Here is a 19,457-nt window from a genome sequence, read left to right as displayed (position 1 = left end):
TAAGTACTCAGGACCTCATTTTTGGTTGCTGAGAAGTGGCAGAGCTAAGGTGTAGAGAATAAGGCTTACATTGCCTTGCAGTGAGTATTTACTCCTGGAGCCATGTTTTAGAGTAAGTGGAGATCCCTATGGGTTCAAATGCTTCCTTGCACTTCAGTTGTATGCATGCTAGGAGGTCTTAACTCAGGCTTTTCTGAGTCAAAGTCAGGAGGTCAGATCCTTGTCTGTATCACTGAACACTTGATATGAACTGTTAAATCTCAAATACTTCTTTTCTTAGCCAAGGGGGTGACATTTGAGCAATTAAACAAGTGACCAGAGAGAAAGCGATAATGGTGTTCAGAAAAGGGAAAACAGTGGTAAAAGCAAGAGGTAGTAATTTAACTTTTCCTGACTTCTTTACTGCAAAACTATTTGTGGAACAGGGAAACATAGTCTAGAGGGACAGACTGATGCAGCAATAGCTTGCCTGAAAGGAATCCACTGCTTGCTTTCCCCAGTTCTTTTCTCTCACGCTTTCCTGACAGTTTTCAGATTAGTTCATTGCCATAAGAAATGGGTCATCTCAGCAGCACTGTAGCAAATGCAGCACGGGGTGAGGACTCAGGCTTCTGAGCCTTCCCAGCTTGTTCTTGGCACCAAGAGACAGTCAGCTTTTCTCCTGGCACAGCTCAGTACCCATTGCTTTGGGGGCAGTGGCAGTTAGCATAGCTACTGCTGAAGAGATTAATCCCTCCCTGTGTTTAAACATCTCACAGATCAGGAACACTTTCTGATTTTACCCCAGCTGCCTGTATTCCCTTTTGAGTCACATTGGAGTTTGACTTTTTTACCTCCTCAAAATGGAAGCTTTAATTGTCCTTGTGTTACATCTCATTGTGGTTACAACACATGTAATTAGATGACCTCAGGCAAAAACTGAGTCTTACAATAAATTGACGTTGTTATCAGCCACTGGTCTACTGACCCACTGATTCTCATCTCTTGCATTTACTTCAAAAGCTGAGCACTACTCTAAATGGTTTTGTATTTCAAGGGTATGCCAAAGAAGTATATGTAGACTTCTACCTACTGCCCTATAATATTAGTTTCTGTTGCCCATATCCAGTAGGCATATAGTAGAGCAGCCATTAAATGTGATGTTCAATACATATGGCCAAAGGAAGTGTGTTTAGAAAGCATGGCTAATAGTGTAGAGACAAATTCCATTTTGTTTCCTGGAGATAGGAAGGCTGACAGACTGCTAGTTGCATGATCATTAGCTGAAGTGAGCTCTACAGCAATGCCTGAGGCAAAATAATAGTAATATGGTGGCAGATGCAGCGGGAACAGCACAAGTCAGCAGCACCAGTTAGCAATTCTTTTGCTTATTAGCAGAACATTCAGATTTCAGCCAGAATTATTAGGTTGTGTTTTTTCCTTATTTTTTCTTTCTGAATCCTTCCTACCTTCAGGTCTTTCTTCTTCATTGACACTAGTTTTTTTCAAAGCAATACCTAGAGACCTTAAATTTTGTTTTCTTTGAACAAGCATATGGGTAAGGGAAATTTTTTGTGGCCTAGGAGAGGCTATTTGTTTTATAACAGCATGCGGTGTTCAGGTTCCTAATTACTGTTACATTTTAAACATAATTTATGCATGTTTATTATTAGTACTCCAAAATGATGAGGTATAAATCTGTGTCCTGATGCCTATTCCTAGGACTGAAACAGTAAAGGACACAAAAAATCTGCTCTTAAATGTAAAACCACCGTGCTCTTTTACCATCTTCCTCCTTGATAACCTGGAAAAAAAAAAACAGAGGAGGATAAGGATTTAAATACATTCTTCATGATCTGTACTTCTTACACTGAGTGTGGCAACTGTAATAGATTTTATAGGTTTGCTCAAAGTCAACCAAATGTGAAACAATCTATGCAGAGCTGTGTTTTGTCCCTGAGGGGGACATCCATGAAAAACCATGAAGTCATATTTCATACTGACATATCTGCAACGCATAGTTCAGCCTTCAAATTTCACAGGTGCAACAAGTTATTAGACTTTAATTGCATTTTTTACTTCAGTTCCCAGCTGAAACCAGCCACTTCTCCACATTATTTAAGATTTCTTCAGATAGAAGCTTGTTTCCCGCTGCCCTCTCCAGAGTGAGTCAGTACAGCAGCACTGCTGTGGCTATCTCAGTGTCAGTGTTGAGCTACAGTGAGAGAGACTAAGACACCTTTCAGAATGTGTTTGAAATAGATCCATAGAGATGAGAAAACTATTCCAGGAGGTGAGTATGTGCATCTAAACCAGACCTTCTCTTCAGCACAACTAGACATTTGGAGTTACCCAATTGTTTTCTACTACATAGGGATCACAGATCTCTTTTAGGAATGTGTCAAAACTCCTTATTTTCTCCTATTAACCAGGGTGCCTGTAGTCTTGTCTATAATGGCTTGATCACACAAAAAAATAATTCCCAAGTGCTAGACTGGTCTGATTTTAAAGTGATATTTGACAAAAGTGACTGAATAATGGATGCTCCTTAATTATAGGGCATGCACAAGCTCTTGTGATTTCTATCAAGATGTATTATTAGAGATTTTTCAACCACTCATGTTTCTGTTTTGTTAAAGTTTCTGGGCAATAGCAAGTTGTCAGCTATTGAAACTTACTAGTCAGTGAGTTATATGGCCCTGAGTATCCACCTCTCACAGTTTCATTACAGCTTCAGTTCTTGGGTCCCACATGCCAATAGATGAATTTAGAACTATTCCTAGAGGAAGTCTGGGATGTAAGCACACACTTCAATACTGCTCTCAATAGGGATGGATCTAGGCAGATACCTGACTGCTCTCCTAAACTCAGAAAAGTGTGAGCATTTGTAGCAAGAGTAATTGCTAATGCTATTGCAAAGCTCATTAACCATGAATACTTGCATATGCAGCTTCATAAGAAATGAAGTGTAAACAGTGCTGTCAATCAAAATTTTAATCGCCCAAATGTTTGTGTAAAGCTAATTCAACATGATATGGACATATTAAAAGTGAAATCACCCTGAAATTTCAGCACTTTGTTGTGAAAGCATTTGCAGTGCTGACCCATCTCCACCTGTATTCTTTTAAAATGCTCTAGAGCTGTATCACTGCTGTGATTGTCTGGTTCTAAAATTGGTCTTGTAATAATAGAAACATGAAATTTGCTGACAGATTTCCCAGTGAGCAAGGGTGGGCTGAAGCTGCTATTTTAAGTACCCTTGTGAGGAAAGTGATTGGTAGTATATGCACTGAGCCCTGAATCAGCAAGAATGAGTGCAGGATCCCTGTTTCATGTTCAAGCTACAAGAAACATTGAAGAGGAACTCGAATAGATGGAAACACTATGAGAAAATCGTTTGGAAAACCAGATTAGTAATTTTGTTAGTAATAGAGAGATGAAGATTACTCAGAAGCATTCAGGTCTAGTCAGACATTCAGTTGATGAAAGTGGGCAGAAATTCAAAGAATTCAACAGGGTTATGATTTTATGCTTACTCAGGATTTGAACTCACATCTGAATGTGAATTTATTTTAACGACAATGTAATTACAGCTGCCATCACGTGAATACCCTTATATCTTGTTCTGCAATAAAGTCAAAAATGTCTCCCATCTCTGTATGAGCAGCTTGAACAAACAGGGAAAGCGGTGGACTAGGCAGTTAAACAGTCTAAACAGGGATAGACATGTTTAGATAATCAAAACCTACGGTAGATGACAGACCTCTAAAAAAGGTATTTTTTGACTTTAGTAATTCAGCTGCTCCTGGAAGTTGAAACCAGTTCTGGGGGTGATCATCCAGATTAGCTTCCTAAAATGGTCTGGGAAACGATGAGGTCTTAAAAGAGTGGTTAATAGTTGTAGTTACTGTGCCACTGAGATCTGCAGTACACTGAACTGAAATAGGTCCATATTTCTTTTCAGTTGAGGCTGTATTTAGCTGGAGATTATCCCTTGGCACGGCATGAAGCTAAATATGATTCAGAAAGACATTATCTCTAATAACTTCAGTGGTTTTGCACTTACTTAATTTTATTTTGTCAAGATCAAATTAAGCCAATTCTAGTCCATTAGGGAGGTGTATGCATGATGAGCCTGGGGATGTGGAAGGGGGAACCAGGCTTTGGACTGTGTGGATGCCAGCCCTGACAGCTCTCATACTCTCTCCCCAGGGGGCATGGAAAGAATGATGTAGCACAGCAGATTTTATCTGCATGTGATACTTACTATTATTGTAAGGGAATTTCAGGGTGTGGAGTTAACCCTCAAAAGTCTGTGTAACTATGTGCATATGTAGGTTTCCCTGCTCTTGTAGGGGGGTTAGACTAGATGATCCTTCGAGGTCCCTTCCAACTCTTGTGATTCTGTGATTCTGTGATCTGGCATCTCTTTCAACATCTTCCTGCTACTCTTGCCTTGTGGTGTTTCCGACTAACTGCTAGTTATTCCCAAATCCTGTTTACCACTTACTCCTCTATGTTTCATGATCTAAAGGAGGTAAGGAATGCTTTTCTGTATGCAGCCTTCCTAGAAAACAAGAGTAATCTGGACACAGTGCTTGGACAGTGTTTGGATTTTAAGGTTATTTTTTTAATATATTTCTTTTCCCTTAGAAGTGATGCATTTTACATTGGGGTACCTCACATGAATAAAATTTCCCAATGTTAAAAACCCCACAAAACCAATGTATGTATAATACCCAGCAGCTTTAGTAAAGAATAAATTAGTTTAGCCAGAAAAGGTGTTTGGACAGAAAAGGATGAGTTTAGTGCTTTGCCTCACTAAGTTTTTCTTGCAGTAAAACTGCCATGCCCAGTCTCTCCTGCAAATTTATCACATGTCCAGTATTTGCTCCAAAGTAAAGAAAACATCTTTTTGTGGAAGGAAGTGTTAAAGACAAAGCCCTAGTGTCCCTTTCCAAGCCTGCCTGCCTTTCTGGGCCTCCTGCCTGCAGTTCAGGATCCCAGTTTATCCCAAGGAGAGCAAAGAAGTGAAAAAGGCCCTTATTAAATCCATGGCCTTCCAGGCATCAGAGGCCAGGCTGTGCCTAAGCCAGGAGAGATGGTGGGAGCTGTGGTGCAGGGCTGCTGCCAAGCCCTTCTCCCATGACAGAGAGGTACCCAGGGCAGCTGCAGGCAGAGGAAGTCACAACAGGCATTTAGAAAGCAAGGAGCAGAGTGCACCCCTGCCCACTCATGTAAAATGGTCATGATGGGGAAACAATATGTTGTGTCCTGTCTTTAACAGCACAGCAGAGGCCAGGGTTTTCCTGCAGTCATGTTGGGAAGTATCCCTTCCCAGGGTTTTGCTGAGCAGTACAAGTCAACGCACCCTCTTCTTGAAGGCTGTGGCTTACCATCTTGGCTATATCCTAACTATATGTTTGATTCTGTGTTGCCTTGCCTGCCAGGAAGTAAAAATCAGACTCCTATTTCTTTGTGGGTTATTCCTTTTTTTTTTTGATCTCTGGAAACTGTAGCCCTGAACTGTGTTTTCAGTAATTGCAAGATTTATTTTTGTATTGCTGTACATTAATCACATTGAAAAGGGAGGGAAGCAAAAACAGAGAGGGAAGTGCATAATTATTCAACAGGAAGAATAACATCAAAACATTTATATCTAATTTTCTAAGACTTGAAAATGATGGTGTGATTTGGGGGAAACAGTAGAAAGAGCAAGCTGCTGAAAAAGTACATAAAGGCAAGTCAAAACTGCATAAAAGGCATGATGTTCCTTTAAAAAGCTACGTGTAATCACCAGGGTACCTGACTAACTGGTACATAACATGTTTGTCTAAGCATAGTAACTCTCCCACTGAGAGAAACACTGTGAGCCGAACAAGAATATACATGCTTTGGAAATACTTTTCCAGAATCATGATGCTTGTTCCATTAGTCAATTTGGTGTGCTTTCAATAGGTAGGAGACTGTTGAGCTTTAAGTGAAACAGTCACACAGCAAATACAGGGGGAAACAGGGGAGCTTAGTTTTAGAATATTACACTTCTGAAGAGAAGAAAATATGAGGACAAGGTACAATCCTCTTGGAGTCTGTCTTAGAGGCCCTCAAAATTCTACTGTACTTGAAGCCACAAAAATGCCGACCATTTATTAAACAAAGATAAAGCTGCAGTGGTCATGCAAAGAGAAGAACAAAAAAGAAGGAACTGAAAGCTGCAGCACTATTGCAAAGAAATAACTTTTCATGTCTTTCTAAATGTCTTTGAGTCTGTTATGCCTGACTTATTGCTGCTTTTGTCATTTCTGACGATTAAGTTGATTTTTCTGGAAAATGTTTTGTTGTCTTTGAGGTGAAAAATGCACCAGCAACATAAAAGCCAGCCCTGAGGAAAGGAGGGATTCCCTGTAAAGACTCTGGATTTTCGCTCCCCCAATGGTCAGTGCCATCTGTAAGCAGAGTGAGGATGGAAGGGCAAGAACTTTGGCCCAGAGTCTCTGAGAAAGGCTGAAATCACCTGTTTCCTTTGTCCTTCCACACTGGCAGGGCCCTTTGTCACATTGAGTGTGGGAAAAGCAAATAAATCACACATAATCCCTGTTGCTCTATAGCCCTCTGTGGCTGCAGGGATCGTGTTATACGTGGGGATGCTGGGGTGGGTGGCAGTACAGGGCAGTGGGACCATCTGCACTATCCCCTACTCGAGGCTTGGGTTTTGCTGAATGGCACTGGCTCTGCTCCAAAGCTGCCAACCGGTCAAAACTTCCAATCCCTTTCTGAATAGAATTGAATGCGTGGTTGATGGGGCCTGAAATATTGATGAACTATCGAGATTTTTTTTGTTTCCCGCACTCTAATTGATTCCTGGTGCCCAGTAAATGTAAGAAAAGCCCTGCACATGTGAAATGGTTCCCAACTACATAAATGGGAAAAACATCTCAAAAGGATAATCAATAAAGACCTGATTCTCCCTCTGCCTAGCTGGCTATGAGGGCTAAATTTGCTTCAAACCAAACCTGGTCCATTATGAACAAATGAAGTGGACCTGAGAAGTGGACAAGTGTTATGGAAATCCAAACATCTGTTTCCAGTGGTTGTCAGAGGTTGTGGCACACAAGGGAAAACAAAACGGACCATACTGCCATAAATGGGGTAGCTGTGATGAACCTACCCTGGAGCTGCCCTTGATCTGAGGTCTCAGTTACAGATTTCAGTAAAAGGTAAGTGTTCAGGAGAGAAAGAACAATGATTTCAATGATTTTGCTGGTGCTTGGACTCAGTATCTGCTCTGACTCTATGCGGTGCTCACTGCTGGCCAGGCCTTGAACATATGGGATCCCTTGGTGAGTCATGGGGACAAAACTGCAACTATTGAAGAGCATATTGATGGCTTTGATGCTTTCTTCAGCTGGAACAAATGCTGATACATTTGAATGGATTTGCATTCTGAAATGGTTTCAGAATACTTTAGCTATGTTCGGATTTTTTGTGGAATCGCAGGAAAGGGGGTCTGGGAAGCAGGGAGGAACCTTGTGCATGATCATGCTGTTCTTACATAGCCACAAATGGAGATGCTCTGTGTCCTTGGGGCAGTCAATTTGAGTGCTTCATTACCCTTAGGAATTTCATAGTGAATCCTGTATACAAGTATTGGAATTGATATTGTGCTGGCTAATGATGTATTACAGCAGGATGTATAACCTCATTTGGTGAGGTCCAGCATTATCCTCTGAAAACACAATGGGTACACAGACTTGGCTACCCAAGTACATGACTTAACCATCATTTTACATTGACTTAAGCACAAGTTACTTCGAGAATGGGCTATCTCACCTTCTCCTGCCCCTGCCCAAATATCTCTACTTGCTGCCTCCTAGGTATTCATACGGCCAGATGAGCTGTATGAGAATCGAGTCCTTCCCCTTCCATACCTCACCCAAAGAAGGGATGTTTTCTGGTGGATCAGGTCCCTGGTCTGGATGACTGTAAAGCTGCAGGAGTGCTCACACTGGCACCAGCAGCAGTGGTGAAGCTGAGGGATGTGGCTCTTCTGAGAACACTGACAGAGAATCATAAAATCATAAAATCATAGCCTAGTTTGGGTTAGAAAGGACCTTCAAAGGTCATGTAGTCTATCTCCCCTGCAATGAGCAGCACATCTTCAACTAGATTGGGTTGTTCAGAACCACATCCAGCCTGGCTGTGAATGTCTCCAGGGATGGCCCATCCACCACCTCTCTGGCAACTCACCACACTCACCACACTCACTGTAAAAAGTTTCTTCTGTACATCCAGCCTGAAACTCTTTTAGTTTAAAACAATCTCCCCTCATCCTAAACAGTGTCCCAGCATGGTTCTGCTGTCAGACTTCCTGTGCTGTGCTGAGAGAGCAGGAACTTTTGGACATCTGCAGAAGCAAGCCAGGAATGAGTCAAGAACTGAGCTGCCCTGGATTGTTTCCCAAATTTCAGGGCCTATTCCTAGCTTTGGGCTGTTGGTTTGGGGTTTTTTTAAATCTTTCATCTGTGCTTAGCTCAAGTTCTTGTCCTATTTTCCCCAGGCCCAGCTTGGGGGAACTTCCAGGTTAAGCAGGTGATAATGCAGCCTTTCCCTGCTGTTCAGTAAGGTCTTCTCCTTTCCAGGACACAGAATTGTACTGTTAGATGCAAAGGCAGGTGACAAGCACAGACATGGATGAACACTACAGAACTTCAGGCACAAAATCAACATGAAGGCTGCCAAACAAAAAAATAGCAAAAGAAAATAGCCATCTGCAAGGCAAACCGCAGCAACCCAGTCTAATTGCCTAATTCAAAGTCTCCAGCTAAATAAAGATAGCTCTGTAGATGCCTGAAGCAGCTCATCACCACAAAAGGCTCAGAAACACACAAACAAAACTCTGTGTGGGGAAAGGAGTGTGGGAGGAATAAGTCTTCAGAATAATCACAGAAATGATTAAATCAGTGTTTTTCCCACTTAGGCAGTAAAATTAGAAAATAATAACAATAATAGTGATAATGGTAATAATGCTTTGCTGTATTTACTGAAATAACACCAACCTGGACCAGAGATGCAGCTCCATAGATGTTGTGCTGAGAGACAACATGACCCGTGCCGTGTATGCAGCATGGCCTGGGTTGTGGAATGGCTTTAGGGAGTCCCCTGACACCAGGCAGGGTCCTCTTCGCGCATCAGAGCCGTACATCTTTTTCCCTCCTCCCTGCTGTGGCCTCTGGGAAGCAAAACACAGTGTACAGTCCACACCCCAAAGAGTATCAATGGAAACTGTGCTTTTACAATGACCGTCAGGACTTCTTTTTCTAAACTGGATGGTTACATTACCTCAGTATGGCAATTAATGACAGTTAAATATAAGCTGAGAATTAGTGTCTGCCAACTTGATATGATGTAGCCCTTAGCAGGATTTTTAAGCTATTTCCTGTGGAAATCATTTTTCTTCAATTACACTCCTTCAGCTAGTGTATAACCTGTGTATGTTGATTTTCAAATTAAAGCTTGGCATTGTAACAGTGAAGAAACACGGCATCTGCAGTAGAAATGCCAAAATCCTGGAAGCTGCTCCACAGGCAGATGGTAGCAATCTAAGCAAAGAAAATGCAAGAGGTGTGTTTTGAGGTTGCTGCATTTGATTTTAGGCATTTTTTTTCAATGTATGCAATATACTAGAATACATGTTAAAGCCCTGGCAACGCTCTGTAGAACAGGTGCCATTCTTAGCATTTGAGCAACAACATAGAGTTTCAAAAAAGAGAAAGATCATTGTGAATCATAACGATGATTTGGAAAGAACATAGAAAATGCTATCTCTTCAGCAATCAAGAAGAGCTCCAACCACTTCCCAGGATGCAGTTTCCAACCTTCATCCTACATAATGAAGTGAGCCAGGTTACACATGTGAACGAACACTTATTTAATAATGTTACCATAGATTTTCCAAGTGCATTAGTAATCCAATAAAATAATTTCCATGCTTCAATTAGATACGTGTGTATTTCTCCCCCCCATCTAATCGGGACGAGCTGAATTACATCAGACGGGGCCGTCATGCCTCCTTAGGCACGGACTGGCAGTTGTAAGATAGCAGAGCATTGCTTTGCTCTGCAGGCAGCAGACATTCCTGTTGCAGGCAGAAGATTATAACCTGTCAAGTCAAAGTCTTAATCTCTTCTCAGTTATGAGTCAGTGATGAAATGGCAGTCAGAGCATGCACAGGCAGCAGGAGAAAGATTTGTTGTGGCTAATGAGAACACTAAAGGAGAAAAGAATCAACTGACTTTTACTGAAAATGTAGCAGACTACAGTATGAGGAACAATCTGTAATAGCAGCACTCACAAGAAAATTAGAAATAAACAACCTAGCCATGATATGAGGAGAGTGGTGTATTTAAACCCACCTATTAATTTTGATGAATATGCTGTAAATGTTTTGACAGAAAAAGGAACATGTTGTGTCATGCTCATCTATGTACCTAGGGGATTCACAAATCCTGTAGCTAATATAAGAAAGATGGAGATCAGCTGGGTAAAAACACTGCTGACAAACAGCTGATCATTGCTGAAGTACTTACTGGTAGAATCATTGCTACCATTAATACCATATCTCTTATAATAATATTGTACAGTCTAATATATTCATTCAGGCATGGTGCAAACTCAGAATTAATTTCTCTCCCTCCCTTCAGCCAAAATAGAACGTCTGTTTCTTCTTTTTATCTTTTCTGTTTTTTTAAGAGATTCCTAAAAATGTAACTCAGACAAGCACTGTTCTGCCTTCTTTTTCATGAAGCAGGGATATGCTTCTGCTAGCATATATGTCAGACTAGAGATAAAGTCAGGCATGCATCTTTTCATGGAAGCACCTTGTTTTTTTACTAACAGACCATAAGACAGAAATCTTGCAGCCAAATTCTATGGCCCAAAATACTGGGGAGGAGAATGGAGAAAGCCTGGCAGGAGACACTGGCTCCAGCCATGGAAGATTGCAATACTTCTATTCACTTAAAAACCTGTAGAAAGGCTGTTTAATAATATTTTCCAAGACAATTGCTGGCTAGAAGTGTTTTAAGGTGTGATAGGTTGTACCAACTGCTAAGGGTATGTAGTTAGTGAATGTTTGTTTTCCACTGCCTAAATAGCAACCTTATAGTTAGAGGGCTCAAGCAGAAAGCTGGAGAGGTTGATTCTAAGAATGCTTCAAAGTCTCCTTAAAAGAATGCCTCCTCTAAGGAGACTGGTCTAGCCACCCCAGTGCCTGCCAGTGCAGCACCCCCAGTCTCTGCTGAAGGCTCGCTGTGAGAAGCCAGGTACCAAATAAAGTGCTGCAATGACACCACTACACTGCTTCTAGCTCTTGTTCAGAGTCAGGAAAGGCAGTGCTGAACAAGGCTTGCTGCTGTGGATTCAATTTGGGCATCTTCTGCAAAAGCGGAAGGTTTTTTTGACTGCTTTTCTGAGGTGCCTCCTGCAGCACTGTATAGAAAATGTAGCTGCCTAACCTCGGGCTTAGGATTCAGCTCTGAAAAGGGAGGGCAGTCAAAGTGGATTTATTAACTCTACCTATAATTGCCTCATTTCCTACTGCTACAGAGCTGTACTATGTATCATTCCAGGGATAATTTAGATGGATGAATATAAATGCACTGTTGCTAGAAAAAATATGAGTGTGAAGTGCACTTATATATCAAAAAATATCCATGGATAGATAATTCAACAACAGCATACCTGAGCTGAAGGACCATTTCACATAGCACCAAACATTGGTGCAGTCTTTTTCATATGCTCTGCCTCTCTAATTTTTTTCAGTCACCTTGTGTTTTCTAGAGCAGCTGCTTTAGATCCAGCCTCATCATCAGAAAGCACATAATTTAGCAGGTGTATCTTATGAAACTCAATTTCTGCCTGTTTTTTCTTGGATTCATTAAGCTTCTTCCATTCTCAGGATGATCCATGGCAGATTGCAATCTTCTCCCATTTACAACATACCCGTGGCTTTTTATTGTCTGTTCCTTGAAGATTAATTACTAATGTACTAACCCACAGAAGGTAGCATATAGCTACACATCATTTCTTCAAATGCCAAAGGTTCTTTCTGAGGTCAGTCTGGTGAGTTTTTGAGAATCAATACAGAGGGACTTAGGAATAAGAATCATTACAAATGCCCTAAATGATTAATGATTAATTTACATTAGCTAGGATGCCATATTTAAAAGTAGTAACATACTTCCACTTTTCAAATGCAAAATATTAGTTGTGTTACAAGTAATATTCCTCAATACCATACCTTGCGCATTGCATAGGGACAAAATATATAACAGAATTAATAACTTTGAATTAATATTAAATTAATTTTTAATTAATATATCACATTTACATAGTAATGTGTGATGGAGGGGTATTTTCAGGCTGTAGGGCAGATGAAGATTGAGCTATGTCATAAAATTCATGCATAAATTACTAATGGTACCCTATCTAAGGCTGATATATTGACTAACCCTCCTATGAACATCAAACAGATCAGTGCACTAAGAGGTTACTCACTAGCTGATGCTTGTGGTGTTTTCCTTATGGTAGTTTGAAAGGAAAAGAAAATAACTCAGATGTGGATGGTATTTTCACTATTGCAAGAAACATATGGCCCCATTTTGCAACATTTCTCTGAATTTGACTTTAGGAAACAGTTTTATGAAGTGCTCATACTCAGGCTCCCAGTGGTGCTGAGAAATGGGCAAGGCCAGAATGGCAGAATAGCTTTAAAGTTGGCTGCAGTTAAAGAGTAACTTGTATTTATTGAACCTGACAGTGCTCTGCTCACCTCCCATTACAATTAGAAAGCTAAATATAGGACAATACCTGTAGGTAAAGCTCCTAAATCATCTGTGAACTATCCATTTCTTTGAAGCTTGTTAAATGGAGGCAACCTAGCCAGGCATTCAACAGATCAACCAATATGCATATTTGTCCGAGCAAATTAAATTCTGCAGCAGTCTTATCACTGTATAAACCTTGCTGAGCTGAACCTCCTGGAAAATGACTTAAGCCTCAGTGGGGAGGAGATGCTAAATTGTGCCTTATACTGAAAATTGCTATGGATAATCTCATTTTTACACTTTAAAAAAATGTCACTTTTGTACACACATGACAATGTGCTTTTAACCTCTGTTGTGTCAAACCATACTGCACAAAGTTTGGGAGGGGGAGTGTCTCCTACTACAGATTTGTAAAAGCACTTCAGATAATGGGACTTTCATTAATAGTATTGCAATGAATTATTATAAATATTTTGTATTTATGAATATCTTATACTTGCACATGGAATATTTCTTTTCATACATTATTTAGACAAAGCTGGTAAGTGCAGCAAAACTGCATGAATGCCCCAGAGCTACATGGCTGTTCTAAACATAAAAGCTTGTTCATTTAAATTGCACATGTTCAGAGAGGGCTTTTGGATTTCCCTGTTAAAAAACAGCTTAGTACAGAAATACCCACAGAAGTTGGGGCTGGAGGGCACTTCTAGACTATGTCTTTACAAGAAACAGGGCCATGACCTCTTCCTTCGTCCTGGGTGCAAATACCGTGTTGTAGTTGAATACTTTCCCTCCTGAATGTGACAGCCAGAGTGGCTGTTTTTGGAGTCTTTTGGAGTGGCAGAATCTTTGGAGATTATGTCCCCAGGACAGTGACCAGTGCAGGGCTGAGTTCCAGTGGGGATGTTACTGGTAGCTTAGCTAGTAGTTTGGTACCAGTGTTTGAGCCTGCTGCCAGTGCTGGAGAGCACAGGGGGATACAAGTAGCCTGGGAGGCTCCTGGTTCATCTCCTTCCCTTTAGGCTAGGAATAAACTAACACCTCCAGAGGATTCCACAGCCTCCCTAACAATTTCTCTATGTATTTTGCCATTTTTCTATCCCTATTGTTGGAAATATTTTCATCACTTTTAATCAAAATCTATTTTGCTTCAGTTTAAGCTCATTATTCCCAGTGCATACCACATGAGATTGAGAGTACATTATTTCCCTCAGCTTTATTGTCACTTCTGCATTTTGTAAATGAAATATTTCTGTTTCCTTTAGTCTCTCCCTGTAGGTTATTACAGAAATGGCATGTCTTTTAGACCTCCAGTCATTCCAGTTGCTTCCCTCCAATTTTTGCCAAGTTGGCCCAATCTCTTCTGGAGTCTCACACTCCTAAGAGGCACCTTACCCACAGAATCTTGCACAGTAGAAAGACTTTGTATCACATATGCACGACATTCTTCTTGATACATCCCACTATGATGCAGTTTTTTTTCGCCATAGCATGCTTCTGATTTATGCTCAGCCTGTGATTCAGATCCCGTTGGTCCTTCTTGGTGGAACTGCTGTCAAATTCACGTTTTCCAATAATGTATTTAAGCAGCTGACTACTCCAGAAGAATATGGAGAGTTTGCATTTCTTTTATTGAATCACATCCTGTGATATACATATAAAACTGTTTAAACATTTTTGCTGATGCTCTACATTTTGCTGATCTTTCTTCAATGCCTACATCTTCCAATCTTCCATGGTTTTCAATTACTAGATTTTGAGTGGCAACTTGGCATATACTTATGGTTTGAAAAGTATGTTCAGCAGTCTTGTAAAGATTGTCCAGAAAGGCACCTGAGCAGTAGAGCTTGCTTTACTTTTGCTCCTCATTTTGTTCACTGTTCAAACCACAGCTGATAGCTTTCACCAGCTAGCCCTCTTGATGTTTATGCTGACTCCATCAAAATAGCTTTTATCTTGGAAGAACATGCACTGGGATAGCATCAATTACTTAATGCTTTTAACAATTCTGTGCTCTTGACATCCCTTGTTATAGCCAGAGAGACCACAGACTCTTTCCATGCTAAACAGCCCAATACCTTTCTTTCCTGCTTTCCCAAAGGAGGTAACTGATGCCTTGGGAAGTTTAGCATATCCTTCTTGTACAACAGCATCAGGTTTTAGCTGCGCATCCATGCCATCTTTTAAACAGTCATGAGCTCACTCTGTGTACATCTTTCTGCAGAATGCTTTGAGGTGCAGGGCTGAAGAGACGTGAGGCAAAGCAGGACTATTGGCACCCAAAATGCCAAGTGATTGTTTTCTGTCTAGCTTGCTCCTTTTTTCACTTTTTTTTCCCCCAGATGCAAGCACCTGAGTGCCATCACTCACCATTAATTGCCAGACAAAATGGGTAACACACATTCTGTCCCTCCTATACAGGCTAGCCAAGCTATGCAGAATAACTTATTATCATTCTTCATTATTTCTTGAGTGCAAGTGAAATGGAGTGTGCAGCAGAGGTGACAGGTACCAGTCTGGGAGACAACTGGTACAGAATATTAATCTAGTTATTGTGGGTGTCTCACTCTCTAACTAATGCTTTCTTTTGCTATTTTTGTTTGTCTCTTTTTATGGACTAATACAGATACTTTATCTGTGTCGTGCATTTTCTCCCCTTGGCTAATACTTCTGTGTAAGTAGAGTGGGATTCAAGGGCAAAACAACAATCAATATTACTAGAGGCTGTGGGATGTTAATTGTTCAGCCCTGCTTCATGCTTTGTTTTGCTTTTGGTTTGTTGTTTGGTCTGTTGTTTTTCTTTTCAAATCTTTTCCTTTATTGATTCCCTACCTCCCTACTAATCCCTCCCAGAAAAAAGGGAAGGCTGTCCACATCTTTCTAAATAAAAGTGACAGCTTGGGTGGTAGAGCTCAGATGAGCAATCATAGGTTATTTGTACCAGGAATTGCTGATGTTATTGAGGGCAAGTGCAAGTAAACAGGGGTTACCTACTTCTTCTTTAGTTGCTACCTATCCTCAACACAAAGTAGCATGACAGCACAGCCTACTGTGTATCCCAACATGAGAGAATAGCATGCACAACAGATGCTCAGGGGTGTTGTACTTGGTACTTGGGAATGCTCTGAATCTCTGACTGTTTTTTGAGACCCTATAGTGGGCACACAGGCCACCTAGCTTTGCAAACTAGAATCCTTCCACAGAGACTAAAGGGCCTGGCATCCTTTCACACCACTGTGGCTGCAAGAAGAGCTGAGAGAGATAGAAACGAATGGTGCCTGGGTCCCATGGAGACTGCCAAGATGTGCACTCAGGAGAAGCCCAAAGGGCAGTTTTATCCCTGAGAACACCAGCTAGAGAGCCATAGGCAGGACTTAGGAAAGGAGACAAGGTTCCTATGGACAGCTAATACACATGGGTCCTAATTAGCCTTCTTGTCTGAGAGAAGCTACATAAATGTACCATGTGGTCCCACTCTGTGTGTGTAAGGTGGGAGTTTGGAGAAATTCCACCACATAGGAATGTGGCCACCGCTGACAGACTTCAATGCACCACAGCAACTACTGCAGAAATGTGGCTACAGCCACATGCCATACTTGAATCTCTGCTCTGAGACAGGAAGAGGTTGTCATTGTGCATGCTTATTTTGTAGGAAATCACGCAAATTTATTTTTCCTTTTATTTTTAATCCCTCTCCTGGAGCATGTACCTTGTACCTGATTGTAGCTTGGCCTGTGAAACTCATGAGTACACAACAATCTCCTCTTGAAATGCAAGTCTTCCAGAGTTTCCTTATCAGAGCGTCTCAGGCTATATATGAATTATATCACAAGCAAGAAGGACCAAAGCAAACACTCCAATGTAGCAAATATTTGCTTTGTCTCATTATTTTATACAGCTAGTATTAGAATTACTGCTTTGACCACAGGTATTACTGTTGGGAGAGAGGAGGTGACCAGTGAGACAGTCATTTCTCCTTTACAAGAAAGGACAAATAGGAAAAAGCAGCCCTAGGTAACAAACATTTCTGAAAACCATACTCTGAGGAGCTTTTTAGTACAGGCAAAACAAATTTAAAAAGTGGGGGTTTGGAGCATCAAAAGGATAGCTGGAAGAACAGAAAGTCAGCAGTGCTGAGAATGATGGATCAACACAGACACAGTGTCTTTGGAGTATGGAACATCAATATCACAAACAGATGAAAAGGGATTGAAAATGAAAACAAAATTGTAATGTATCTGGGGAGACAAGGAAGTTACCAGTCAGAGGGAGGGGCATTAATTAGGACATGCAAAGTAGAAAATCATTTAGAGACACAGAACCCATTAACAGCTCATCGCCTCAAGCTAAATTTAAATAGGAGACAAAAAAATGGCACTTCTACACTGTCTGACACACACCCGCTACCCGCTACGCTATGTCTGTGATGAAAGCAGAGCTTAGTTCTGCAGTGGTTTATGAACTATATATATGGCAGTATCCCCCTGAAATGCTTTTATGTATTGGTGGGGAGGATGGCCACACTGATCTAGGCAAGGTGATGCATAGGCCTAGAGTACCCACACCAGAGGGGTGAAACTTCTCCAAGCTGAGTGGCCTGTCAAGGCTCCTCATTGACAAGACACTCTTGTCCCACAAAAGTACTATTAAATAACTCAAAGCAGTGCCTTTCAGACTCCTCGGATGCAGTTACCAGGCACATGGCAGACAATCTGGTTGATGGAAGTGTCCAATAACTGTGCAAAAGAGAAGCCCTGCGACAGTGAATTTTGCTGTTGTGCCTGTGGAAAAGTCTCACGACTCACCAACAAGATGCTGTGCAGAGCTCTTAAATGGCAGGGAAGGCAGTAGACAAAGACTGTCTAGCACTGCAAAAATAATGGAGTCTATCATTACACACACCAGAGATTCCCTGGCAACTCCTAACTCAGGTATTTTGTTAGCAAGCCAAAGAATACAAGCATGAAACAACTCCTGTGATTCTGAGAGCATGTAAAGTCTAATGTGCATTTCAATAAGCAAATAAAATCACCAACTGATGTGTACTTTGCAGGTTAAAACAATTCTGTGCTGCTGAAAATCTCCAGCTATGAATCTTCCACTCAACTAATTTCTTCCTGAACACATTGATGTGTGAAGAAGAAATCACCAAAACTACGTACATGTGAATCCCTTAAAGAGCAAATGTCTTGTGTAAATAACAGATAGGAAACTGAGTGAGATTTCATGACACATACTGGATTGTTTCAGAGACCTGTAACTTCTTATTTCCAAAGCTGTTCAGAAGAGAACATGGAAACAACTAAGAGAGGCTGCTACGAAACAGTAGAAAGCCATGGAGAAGAGGCAAGCTGCAGGGATCCTTCCTTTGAGTAGCCTCTGGGAAATGAAATCTTGTGGAGGGCAGCATAAAAGGGGCCTTGGTTTTGGCCACTTTAGTATTTGACAGCATGGGAAAATGGGGATTTAGGCTATTGCTGACAATAACAAGCCTAACTTTGTTTCCTAAATAGCAAGCTTGGCTAGATAACAACCTTTAGCCACCGAAATGAGTCCACACTGACATTGTGGCCAGCAGTGACAGAAGGTCAATTGTTTAGGAAGAGAATATACCTGCTGTCAAACAGAGTAACTGAAGGTGAATAGACAAGTAGTGCTCAGTTCCTTGAACCTGCAAGGGCCACTGCATAAGCCTCCTGAAAAATTACTCCAGATGCTCTCCAGTATTTTCTGTGACTAGAAAACAGGTTAGGACCATGCAACATGTGCATGGGAAGTGGATACAGCTTCACGTTGTTATGTTCAGGAGAGATCCCCACATCCACTCTTTGGGAAAGAAACGTAGGAAAGTACGTGTTCTCTGCCTTTGGTGTTTCTTAATTTCCTTATCCTGTAACCTGATATAATGTTCTTACTAGAGAGACCACTCAGAGAGCACAATATTAGGATTGTTGTATTTTATTTCCATTTTGGTTGTATTGATCAACTTTTAGCTTTAGATGAAGTGTAGCACTGTGATTTTGATTTTAGTGGCTGGAAGACCCCTCACCTATGAAGCCTGATCTCTTATGTCCTGAATTAATTCCTCAAGGTAGGCCTGAAACTGGGGCTGAAGGTTGGGAAGGATTGTTCCTCCATCTGCCATGTTAACTCTTGTCTTTGTTATGGGTGTAACCATTAACAGTTCCCTTGTGGCATAGAAGAATATTTGAGAGGAAACTTCTTGCTCCAGGAAATGCTCTAATACGCCTCCAGCCACTCGGGAGCAACGTGGAGATTGTACCCACACAGAGCTGCATTTCTCGTTCCCAGGATATTAGCAGATCTAAACATTTTTGCTCAACTTTGACTTTTAAACAACTAGATCTTTCTTTCAAACGAAGCAAAATCATTGCAGGAAAGATTCTTGGCAGCACTTTTTGCCCTGGCTTCCTGAGGAATGCACTTGCTTTAGAAACTGAATGAAAAACCAATGGCACATAAAGCTGCCTTATGACAGTGCTGGCAGTTCTACCAGTTTCTCATCCGCATATGATTACCAACCACTACGCATTATGTTAGAATTGTAACTTTGAAATGATAACCTCTGGGGACATGCTTTTTAACTTCCACGACCTCATTTTCTGCTCTAAGAGTATTGCAGAAGTGCAATTT

The sequence above is a fragment of the Melopsittacus undulatus genome, chromosome 3, assembly GCF_012275295.1.
Source record: "Melopsittacus undulatus isolate bMelUnd1 chromosome 3, bMelUnd1.mat.Z, whole genome shotgun sequence".
Lineage (NCBI taxonomy): Eukaryota > Metazoa > Chordata > Aves > Psittaciformes > Psittaculidae > Melopsittacus > Melopsittacus undulatus.
Note: the sequence above shows the minus strand (reverse complement) of the source record.